Source organism: Cornus florida, unplaced genomic scaffold (genome assembly GCF_030987335.1).
Source record: "Cornus florida cultivar Cherokee Brave unplaced genomic scaffold, ASM3098733v1 CherokeeBrave_3.0.0_Hap2_Chr08, whole genome shotgun sequence".
In the NCBI taxonomy this organism is placed as follows: Eukaryota; Viridiplantae; Streptophyta; class Magnoliopsida; order Cornales; family Cornaceae; genus Cornus; species Cornus florida.
In genome coordinates, this window is record NW_026775578.1 from 85657961 (window position 1) to 85671154 (window position 13194).

Below are 13194 nucleotides of genomic sequence, written 5' to 3' on the forward strand. Positions count from 1 at the left end.
TCACACACATTTAAAATTTCATGTAAGACCAATTCATGATGGGGATTAAGGCTTATATGAACCATTTTTCATTTCTGGTGCATAGCAGGTTTTCCTGCACTTTCTTGAGCCATTTCGGTCGACTGAAATGCTATTTCGGAGGGCCGGTTGCTTTTAGGATTTAATTGAACAGTTAAAATGCATTTTCTAGTAGCTTAAGTCCTATTTGGACCACAACCTGTTGACCGGTTCTCTATTCTGGACGACCGGAATGTTGTGTTCTTTTGGGGCTCATTTTGGCCAACCGAAGTACCATTTTGAATGATCGAAATGCTACTGTTTTTGCTGACCTTGTTTGGTCAGTTACCTTAACACGTTAACGCCATTTGTATGCTCCCAATTTTATATTTTTGACCTTATATAAGCCATTTTATTACAATCATGACCTAGTTTGATCTAGTTCATGTTTCTTTAAGTGTCGTTGGTGCTAAAAGGTATCATTTGACCATTTTGACCTTAGCTTCCGCAATTATTTACTTTTTGAGTTCCGTGACTTCTCGGGAAGTCACTTTGGCATCTTAAAGGTGGTGTTCATCTCTAGAGACTTCTTCTCTTTCATTGCTTCCGCATTTGGGATTCATTATCGGATCAGTTTTCGGGTCACTCGTTAACGCACCGGGTTCTTTGAAACTCAGGCGTCACATATACTGACCAACTTGTAGCATCAGTTGAAATTTCTTGTAGATAATGTTAATTCTGTTATACCCGACACCATTGAAGCTAATCAAAAACTTCAACGGAGTTTGCAAGCTCAGGAGAAAATTTGTCAAAATATGGTTGTGTATGAAGAGTATCAATCCAACTATGATAAATTAGATGAGAACAGGGATGCTCTTTTCTTTGAGCTGGGCAAAATTCAGAAGGAAATTCAACTAATTGAGCGAGAACAACTTGCGCTAAACCAAAGAATGCATGACTTTTATGGTGAAAGTGAAGCTTATGAGAGAATCTGGGTTGAATTAAACAATGAAGTTCCTCAAATTGAAGCTTTGAAGGCTAGAATGGGATATCAAATTGCACAAGACAAACACATGTGGGCTGAGTTTAAGGCTAAGCTCTCTCTTATTTGAGTGATACTCTTAATAGATATATGGTTTTGGGGACTAAGTAATAGTAGCATCTTTTTTTTGGAGAAACTTCTGATGGCATTTAATAAAATTTTCTAAATGAATGCCATTTTATGCTGAATCTTTCTTTCTCAACCTTTTAGCACTTTATTTACAAAGACAAAATATTTGCAAGGATAATAAGTAAAATCTTGAAAGTAATTCCAAGTTTGACTAGTAACAAGCCTTGTCCATGTAAATTGGCTTATTTTTCAGACTAAAAACTTAATTTCATACTTTCAACAAATTAGCCAAAGTAGATTAGCTTTTCATATCTTGAATATGTATGAAAAATAAATTCAAACTAGCTTAGCCAAAATAACTCTTCCTGACATATAAACCTTTTTTGGCCTTCAACACTTGGAATTATTTTTAACAATCTTTACCTTGGGTACTTGGACAAACTTTGATAGAAATTGGCCAACTATTTGGCCAAGCTAAAGCTCTATGTATCCAATGCATCTTCCAACCGAGCTTCCAAACTTAGCTGGAACATCAAATCGGCTAGTCACTCGGTCGATTCCTCAATTTTCTCTTTTCAAACCTCATGAGTTGAAGGGTAATACCTCTTAAGGTACATCCCATTAATAGGCATTGAATGATGTGCCCCATCTAAATCCATCAATCTATACGCACCTTTTTCCCAAAACTTGGTGCACAAGGAAAGGTCCTTCCCAATTCGATGTCTATTTTCCATACACCCGATTATTTACCCCAATAGGAAATTTAACTTTCTAAACAAGATCTCCCTCAGAAAAGACTTAATTTGTACCCTTTTGTTATAAGCTTTCATGACCTTTTTCTTTTAGACAATAATATGATCTAGAGTGTTCAGGCATACCTCATCAAGATCTTCCAATTCCATAAGCATGGCCTGGCTGTATTATGCTGGATCCAAGTTGTTTTGGAATGCAACTCTAGTCGATATGACTTTTAATTCCATTGGAAGAACTGCATCATATCCATAAGTAAGCATATAAGGAGTAATCCATGTACTTGATCTTTTGGAGTTTCTATAAGCCCAAAGAGCTTCCGAAAGGCGATCATGCCATCTTTGTGGGTATTTATCGATCATTTTCTCTATGATCCCTATGAGTACTTTATTGAAAGATTTTGCCTGTCCATTCACCTGGCATAATATGGTGTGGAATTAGTAATTCGTATATTGTATGAATCAAGGAAGTCTTGAACCATATTTCCGATAAAGTAAAGACCTCTATCAATAGTTATGGTTTCTAGAATGCCGAATATGTGAACTATGTGTTTCTTGATGAAATCAATCACTGTCATTTGTTCACATGAGGTCACAAGAATGGCTTCCACCCACTTGGTAAAATAATATGTAGCCACTATCAAATGTGTATAACCCTTGGAAGACGGGGGTCTTATCTTCCCAATAAAGTCCATAGCCCATCCTCTGAATGGCTACGGTTTTATATTTGGTTGCATTCAATAGCAGAAGCCCTTTGGATAGGTCTATGTCGTTGACAAGCTTGGCAACCTTTGGCAAACTTTATACAATCTTTCAAAATGCCCTTCCAATAGTACCCATACCTTTTAATTAGCCACCTCATTTTTATGCCAGCTTGGTGAAACCCATAAGTTACATGATACACATCTCCCATTATTGTCATTACTTCATTTCTACCTAAGCATTTAAGAAGTAAACCATCTTTCATGCTTTTCTTGTATAAATCTCCATCAAGTAACATGTAATAGGGTGTTATCTTCTGAATTCTTTTATCAGCTCCAACACTCGAATTTTGAAGGAACTGTATAATTGGCAACCTCCAATCTTCCAAGTCTAAATCTTCAATGTCAACAGCATATGATTTTGCCATTGATTTACTTCAAATTTCCATAGATGGAAGAACTCACTTCTTAATAACTATCAGATTTTCTTCCTTTCCTTGAGGTACCCTTATCCTAGAAACAACTTGTGCTAAGTCATTATGTAACGACCCAAATTCGTGGATCCGGACCGTTACCCTGGTCCTTCCCCGAACCCAAGGTCAACTAGGTCACACTGTCAATTTTCCTGAGTTCTTAACCATTATACAAGGTAATCCAAGGTCCAAAAAAATGTCCCAAGTCAAGCTTACAAGGAGGTCCAAACAATACAGGTCAAAGAGGGGCTATCGGCCAGCTGATGGCCCATGGTCGGCCGGCTGGCAAGGCAGGATCAGTCAACCGACAAGGCAGGATCAGTTAACCGACAAGGCAAGATCGGTCTGCTGAAACGATGGTGAAGAAAATGGCTCTCGGGACTTTTACTGTAGGCATTTTGGTCGGCTGGAGGAGGGGGTTGGTTCAGCCTAACCTGGACTTTCGGTCGGCTAATGGAAAGGATCAGCCGGCCGAAAGGCCCTGGGATATAACCCAACTCTCTGGAATCTGCATTCTGACTGTACACTATGCACACAACATTGAATCTGTTATGGACTCAAATTCCGAATTTACGGCAAATGCCTAACATTAAACAAGGATAGCCATCACCAAATTTGCCAACAATAAAACATTGTTCTCCCATTCATTACAAGCAATTACATGATTCTTATATACATCAAAATATGGTCAAATATCTTGATTATATTACATGGCCATGATTTACAAAAATGGGAAAATATACGAAAGGTATAAGGTAAACTTCTAGTCATCCTCATGCTTGTGGAAAGTCTGCATCTACTACGTCTTTTTCAGTTCCTGAAAAATATTAAATAATGGGGTGAGCAAATTGCTTAATAAGTAGTGCCTAAGAAACACCTCTTGTGGCCCCGTGAATCCAAAGAAAAGGATAGAATAATGGGGAGGGGATAATGATACATCGGGAAAATACAACATGACATCCAATTTCAACATAAACAATATAATGCTATGGGATGCAATGCATGCCGATGTCACTCCCTGTTTTTAGCATTCAAAATCCATCACTTTCAAACTGTTAATATAACTCGCCCTTTGGTGACCCCGCAGCGACACGAGAGAAGGATTGGCTAGTGTCCCTGACCCTTGGTACCCCCGCGGCGTCATTTTAGGCCCAACTAGCTCAACCACACTAGGGCATTCTCCCTAGTTCCCTCTAGGCTATATTAACACTCTGGCCCTTTAGTACCCCCGCGGCGACCGGGCTTTCATAAAACAATTTAATCAAAACTTCTTCCCCAAAATTTCCCTTTCTTTCATTTCAAAACCATTTTTCCCATTTCTCCCCAATGCTATGTGTGAATGCTTCATGCCATATGGATATTCATCATTTTACTACTAATTCAAATTCAAACTTTATAACATACTACACAAGAATTTCTAAGGAAATTACCACATCCTTTCATTCAATCATAAATTAGCATGGTAAGCATAGACAACTTGAATTTAACCCATACAAGTAAGTAATTATAAGTATCATCAATTTAAACACATAGCCACATACTCCATCTAAAACAAATTATTCATCTTGGAAGAAAATCAACATAAATAACATACTAGTCAACAAATTGAGGAGGAAATTCACAAAGGAACAAGAAGCTCTATGGATTAGAAACCCCTACCTCAAAAGCAATCAAAAGCCCCAAAATCTTCTCAAACCCTAGAATTAGAAATTCTCCAAATGATGGCCAAAAATGGATTGGCTCCAATCAATTCGAAGCCCTCGATGCGCTCTTTAATTTGCCACAAATGGCACTTCAAATCTCCAAAAGTTGAAAGAGAGATCTAAGATTGAAATATGATGAAAAAGAAAAAGAAAAAGTGAAAGAATATAGGGGAAGAGATAGTGACTGGAGAGAGAAGGAAAATAGAGACCAAAATGTGGTCTTGGTCCATTTTCTAAAAGCTTGTGGGCTTCACCTTTTTCTTTTTATTTTTTCCTTTTTCTTTTGTCTCAAATTTACACCATATACACATACATATACACAACTATATAAAATGCACATAAGGCACATCAAATAAAATGCATGGAGTGCAAAGGGGCCCAATTAAAATCCCCGGATGCAACAGTCCGGCCCGAAAAACTGAAAAATGGAAAAATAATCACCCTTACATTTCAAAGAGTCCTAGACTCACTGAAATGTCCCAAACAACTCTCAGACACAACCGGCACGCCCCGTAGTGTTCGGTACGTAAAACGGTAAAAGACGAAGATGCCCTTGCGGCGACAAAATTCCAGAAAAATGAAAAAATGCTGAAATTTGGAAACATCACACATTAGCCTCTGTATTTAGATATCATAGCCAATGTTTTAGTTGGACATCATTAAATTGGCCAAGTAACTGCATGGCTAGAGAATGGAATGGCCTGAGTTGCCAACTTAAACACCTGTATTCTTTGGAGATTTAGCTAAGCAACAAGTTGGAATCACCAATTATGCGAACACTTTTAGCTTCCATTTCCAGCAGGATTTCCAACTCGATAATCAAAGCGTTATATTCAGCTTGATTGTTAGAGCATTTAAAGTCCAAGAAAAAAGAAAATGAAGTTTTTCTCCTTTTTGGTGAAATGATGACTATTCCAGCCCCAGCTCCTTCATTTGTGCTTAAACCATCGAAAATTAGTGTCCAAGGTGAGAAAACCATACACAAATTATCTACTCCATCACTCACCTCAGGTTCAATGTAGTTTGAAGGATGATCGGCCAAAAAATGGGCCAATGCACGTCCTTTTACTGCCTTTTGTGGGATGTATTTGAAACTAAATTCCATAAAGGCCAATGACCACTTTCCTATTCTTCCAGTGATCAATGGCCTCGATAACATGTATTTTATCAAGTCTTTTTGAGAAATGATATAAACGGCAACCGGAAGCAAATACGTTCTTAATTTAAAAGCGGAGAAATACAAAGCGAGGCATAATTTATCAATCGGTGTATATCTACACTCGATTGGTGTTAGTATTCGACTAAGAAAATTTATGGCCTACTATTTTCCCCATTCATTATCTTGAGCCAACACAGCTCCAATAGATTCTTTCGCGGTTGATAAATATAATTTTTAACGGCCTCTTTTTCTGAGGTGGCATCATAGCTAGAGGATTGGTTAGATAATGCTTTATTTCATCAAATGCTCTCTGATGTTGTAAATCCCATTTGAAATCCTCTGAATTCTTCAACTTAAGTAAATGAGAGAATGTGTGGATTCTTCTGGTAAGATTAGAAATAAATCATTTGAGGAAACTGACTTGGCCAATGAACCTTTGCTATTCCTTCTTAGTTTTAGGAGCTTGTTCCAGTATTGCCTTTGTTTTATTTTTATCTACTTCAATTCCCCTTTGATGAACCAAACCCCAAAAATTTCCTGCCGATACTCCAAATGCATACTTTAGAGGATTCATCTTCAATTTGTGTATTCTCATTCTCTCTAAAGACATCCTTAAATTGTTCAAATGTTATTGTTTGGCAGATTATTTGATGACCACATCATCTATATACACTTCCATAAATCAGCCAATCATGTCGTGGAAGATAGCATTCATTGCTCTTTGATACGTTGCTCCGGTGTTCTTCAATCCAAAGGGCATCACAACCCATTCGAAAGTTCCAATGGACCCGCGACATCTAAACGCCATTTTTGGTATATCTTCTATAGCAATATAGATTTAATTATACCCAGAGTGACCATCTATGAAAGATAATATATGATTTTCGACAGCCAAATCTACCAACCGATCTGCCACTCGCATTGGATACTCATTTTTTGGTGTTACAAGGTTTAAATTTCTAAAATCTACACATACTCTTAGTTTTCCATTCTTCTTAACTATTGGAACAATATTGGAAATCCATTCGACATACCTGGTGGTTTTAATGAATCCCGCCTTTAAAAGTCTTTCAATCTCCTCTTTCACCTTTAGTATGACTTCTTGTGACATTCTTCAAGGTGGTTATTTGTATGGCCGATATCCGTCTTTGATTGACAGTTTATACTCCACCAATTCTCTTGACAGCCTAGGAATTTCCTCGTATATCCATGCAAAATAATCTTTATACTCTTTCAATAATGCAATCAATTCCTCGCGGAAGTTTGACTCTGACAACCCACTATCGTGGATCATCTTCTGTACCCAAGTTGACTTATAATAAAGGATCTTATACTTCTGTCTTTAAATCATCTAACTTTGTAGGTGCTACCTTCAATTCTCCCAATTGAATGGCGTCCAACTTGTCTTCTTCACTCTCTGTAATTTCAACAATGTTGGTCAAAAGGGAAACTTGTGGAAATAGTGTTTTATTTCTCTCCAGCCATTTTTCAGCTAAATAAGCTTTCATTCTAGCCAGACATCCTCTTATCGCCTGACTTACTTTTACTTCATCTCCGTTGATGGGATATAAAAAATTGTATGAATCCACTCTCGGCCAAGCAACAAATTATAAGTTGCAAAAGACTCCACTATAAAGAATGTTGTTATGGAAGTTTTATCTCCCACGGTTAATTCGAGTGGAAGGATACCTTGCGCCTGTACCACCCCCCCCCCCCCCCCCAGTGAATCCACTGATAGTCATATCACTTGGAATAATATCTTTTAAGGTTTTTCCGAGCATTCTCATGATGTTTACTAGAACAACATTTAAAACTGAGCCACTATCCACTAAAACCCTTAGTAATGGCCTTCCTTTAACTAGATATATAGAGCTCTTAATTATTGAGTCATCCCGAAAGTTGGTTTTTCTTGTACCGCCTTTTTGGGGGCGGTAGGAACATTTTCCTGAACTTTAACATGTTTTCCTCTTCCAGGTTTCTCAACTTCTTCTTTAGTGATTTCCTTAATCTGGATGGTATCCTTATTTTCTATCAAGATGACCTCTTGTTGGACTTCTTTAATTAAAACATGCAACTCTTCTGAGTGATTTTCTTCCACATCTCCTGCCATGGAAATTGGTTGGTCTGGTTTAGCCTCGAATACCAATGGAAAGGTGAATACCATATTACATGACATTTCTTATGGGAAACTTCCAAAATGAATTCTCTTTTGATTGAAAGAATTTTGTGATAAGTCAACTTCATCTAGAGACTTTTCTGGTATCTCTTCGATAATAGGTTAAAGCTCCATTATTGGAAGCATCAACTATATTCCTATGTGGATCAGATAGTCCATTATAGAAGATCTGCACCAAGTGCCATTTAGCAATTTCATGGTGTGGACATTTTCTCAGAAGATCATTATACCTTTCCCATGAATCATGGAGTTGTTTACCTAGGATTTGGGAGAATGCCATGATCTCTCGTCATTTATGTGGTTTTACCCATAGTGTAGTACTTTTTCAATAATTTTTGTTGCATCATGTCCCATGTAGATATGGAATTAGTTGGTAGGGTGTGCAACCAAGTTCTTGCTTTGTCCTTGAGAAAGAACTGAAAAGGTCGCATCCTGAATGCGTCATTTGAAAGAGTGGACAACTTGGTAGTTGAACACAATTCTAGAAACACATCCAAGTGCTTATAAGGATCCTCTATTGCAAACCCATGGAATGAAGGAAACATTTGGATCGTAGCAGGCTTGATCTCAAGGTGGGTTGCATTAGAGTCCAGAAATTGAAAACACAAAGGGGATGTATATAATGTAGGAATGTAATGATCCCTCATTTGTGTGGGAGCAGTTGCAGGTGCTACAGGTGCTCTCGGTGCATTAGTATTAATAGCCATGTCTGTCTTAAAGGATTCTCATAACAAGTCAGAATTTTGTTTAGGTTTTTTAATTCGCCTAAGAGTTTTCTCTAGTTTAAGGTCGTCTTCAAGTATTGGTTCTAACAAAGAACGTCGACCTAACATGCACTATGTCCAATGGCAAAATTAGTAACAAAAAAGAAAATTTCCAAGTAAAGAAACCAACAAGAACTCACAAAAGGTTCTGAAATCGAAGATTCTTTTCCTTAGGCATCTTCATCTTCATTGCTGGATTCCTGCACTTGAAAAGAAAAATAATAAGATGAGATATCAGAAAGTCTGAAGACTATAAATCAAAGCAGAACTAATTGTAAACTCAATAAAATTGTTACAAAGTCCCCAGTAACGGTGCCAAAAATTGATGTATCTATTTATTTACCACTCGCAATAGAACGAATCCCTTATAGGATAGGGCCTCTGAGAGGGTGTCGAACCTTAAGGACTATGGTGGATTATCAAGTGTTCAACTAATTCTTTTTTGATTCAGAGAGAAAATTTTGTTTGATTTGTTGTATGTCGTGAACATAAATAAATTTAAACTAAATAAAGGAATAAGATCAGAGAGAGAAGATCTTAGGGATTGACTTCACCACAAACCTCCTACTATGTTTAACTGCTCAACCTTGAGATTTCAACAACTATGTATCATATGGAATTAAACTCAATAACATTCATTTAATTCAGATTTAAAGAAAGATGTTTCATGAACTTTAATTAATAATAACCTATCTTCGGTTCGCACGAATTATCTACTCACCTACTTCTAACTAATGTTGTAGTATAACTCGTCTTCCCTAAGCATAAACTATGAAAACATTCATTCAAGAAAAACGTTTGAACACCATTCCATGATCTTTATTCTTATTGTCCGAGAAGCCCTTAGCCGTTAATCTCATACACTAAGAATACGTTAAATATAATTAATGAACAAATAAATCTAATACAAAGTATTAATCATTCAAAAACTATGTACTTCATTAAACACTAATTGATTTAAGTCAATTGCTTATAATCATGCAATCAAAATACATAATAAGTTAAATCCCTAAAGTTTAGAACAACTGGTGGTCGGGTGTCGCCGTCCTACCACAAGCTTAAAGAGTGTGCATTAAGGCGAGGGCCAAGTTTTACATTTATAAAAGCCACTACTACCTTCACTAGAAATATAGTTAGGGTGAGTAGGAATCGTCCCAAGGGATTGGAGTCGTACTCGGTTGTGGAATCGCTATTAGGGTTAGTAGGTCGAGTGATCAAACAAATGGTTGGTTGGTTGATTAAACTAGAGAGCAAATTAAACTAAATAGTTGAATGCAATAAAGAATAAGTAAGAGAGAGAAATCTTGGGGTTTAGAGATCACCTCTAAGCAATACTTTTCTACACCTTTAACTAGTGACTAATGAGGGTAATGTGTGTTACAATAGTGATGTGTGTGTGTGTTTGGTTGATTCAATTAGCAAGGGTGACCAATTAAGCATACATTGTCTAATCAACATGTGAAAAGCACAATATATCTAGCAATTAAGTATATATTGTCTAAATAGCATGTGAAAAGTACAACATATCTAGCAAGTCATTAATCCTTTCATTAAGCTTACAAGCCAAATACACCACAAGGTTAGAGACATATGCTACTTGCATTCAAAAGTATGGAACATCAAACAACAAGCATAGATTGTCCTCCCATCTAATAACTACGCTACCACTACACTACAATTAAGCTAATGACATGAAATTAAACTAATTAAGTTAAGGGAGAGGCACAATCCATCAACAAATGAGCATGGACCATCTAAAAAATCACAAGAGCATTCGTTTAAGTACAATGTTTTGACAATCTCTAGATCTATAGCATTAATACACATAGACATGCATTAATAACACAAGAAATAGAGACAAACACATGAACATCTATTCTAGCATACATAGACATATGGATAGAATGAAATGACCAATTGAAAGCATTTAACCACATAAATCATTGAACAATCAAGATCTATATATATCAAAGTGTCAAAACATTAATTACAACACTAATCCCCCAATAATACACAAGATTAAGATATAGAAAGCATGCTTGGGGCTAACTCTAGCCCCAAGAGGATGTCTAGCCACTCATGGTGATGTTGCTCCAACCCTCAAGGGCTAACTCCATTGAAGAGATTTGCTCCTTAGTTAATGAAAAGTCTCCAATGGTGTCTCTAGCCTCCTCCTCCTCTAAGCTTGCTCTCCAAGAGATGATATGATATTATTTGGCTCCACTTGATGTCACCCCTTGGAAAAAAAAAATCCTTATCCTTATATAGGTAGGTCAAATGGCACCCAAAATGAGCTGGGGTCGTGCACACAATATTCCCTAATGACTGGATAAAGGACAGCTTTCAATGAGCTGGAAATTTAACTTTTTCGTACTAGAGGAAGTTCGATCGATCGAACCTTGGACTTGGATCGATCAAACCTTGGACTTGGATCGATCGAACATGGCTGAGATCTATCGAACTTAGGCTGGATCGATCTAACTGGTTAAGCTTCTTAGGAAAAGACAAATCCGAGATATTTTGGGAGATATTTTTGGAAAAAGGACAAAAGTGGTTGGTAGGGTGGTACATGGTGGATAAGATCAATCATTTGAATAAGGACAAAAGTGTTCGATCGATCAAAGGGTGGTGTTAGATCGATCAAACTTTGGACCTTCTGCTTTGGGTCAAGGTTTAGATCTATCTTGAAGTACTGAGATCGGTCAGTGTTCAATCGATCGAACCTTGAAGTTGGATCGATCGAACTTTACTACTTCCCACCTTTGGCTTCATTTGCTTCTTTCTTTTTCCACTTTGCTCCTTTCTTTATTTAATCCCAGAATTGCTTCAGTTAAGCTCTTATTTGGCTGAGTTAGCTTATTGTCGAGATAAGTGCCTGAAAATAGAAATAATACGAAATCAATCTAAAACGGTAAAGTAAGATAGATAAAGGTACTAGAATGCTTAAGCTTAAGGGGTTTAAATACGCACTTTTCAGCGCTCATCACACCCCCAAACTTAAATATTGCTAGTCCCTAGCAATGAACTAAAAAGTAAAGGAATGAAATGAACAACTATACAACTATGAACTAGAAATAAATGGATAACGCCACTTTCGTAAGGAACACGATTGCACTTAGCATATGCAACAAGCCTTTTAAACCCCTAGGTTACCCTTAGTGGACGAGTGAAGTCTCGTGAGGGTTTCCAAAAATGGTACCCACAAATATTAAGCTCATTCTTTCAAAAGAGGTACCAATATTACAAATAAGCATTGAGAGAAAACTACCTCAAGTATGCAATTTTTCAAACATTTCCAAGCAATCTCCCAAAATCTCAACACCGAGCAAGTAAGTATGGTCCTCCACACATCAAGAAAATGATCATGCAAATCAAAACAACTCTAGAATCCTTTTTGAGTGGACCGGCATCAAATGTGTTGCTATCTTAGCTAACTAGAGAAATGATCACATCCTTACCCTCAAACTAGCACACAAATCCAGTAACGATCATCAAGACAAAAAGTTGACCTTTTATTAAAGCTTTATTCATCTAGGTGCGCTTATTCTTTTCACTCGATTTTTTTTTATTTTATTTTTTTTTTTATAGGATCAAAGATGGTAGCATGGTGTAATGTGTTGATCTATTAAGCTTTCTAGTGATTCATGAGGTCAAGCATTAGGTCAATGACTCCCAAACCAGATGGTCTTAGGGCATTAGGCATTTAAATACCCCTACGGACTTACAGGCTCAAATTAACTAAGCTACAAATCAAGACAACCTCCATCTAATCATTTCCCACTTCTCACCTTTTGGGAGAAGTCCTCAATTTTTATTGCTTTTGCAACTTTTTCTTTCTTCTTCTTTTTTTTTTTTTTTTTTTTTTTTTGAACAATCAATTATTAACCAAGACTTTGGGCCCTCCACCTTTCAGCGTGAGAAGTTCAGTGCTTGATGAGGCTAGAATCCCGGCTACTTAGTGAAAAGGGGTTGTTATCCACCTTTATCAAGAATGAAAGGTTTCAATGCACTAATAGCTCAATTGGGATATAACCAATTCAATAATCAACAAAGCATATACCCTACAAATGAATGCTAGTGTGCGCCTGTGTTAATGTAGAATACTAGAGTGAATCTCAAAACAATCACAAAATCAAGATGATGTGGACCACAAGTGCAAGCAAGATATCAATCTTTCGAAAAATTTACTCCTAAATGGCTTTCACAAGGCATACAAGGAGTATTGGACTCTTAAGTCAAGCAATTTTTAAATTTTAAGCAATATAGTCCTCAAAAGATCAAAATCATAGCTAGATATGGACCAATCATAGAAATATCCCTCAATTACACAAGTCATGCTCAAAATCTTGAAATTTAAAGCT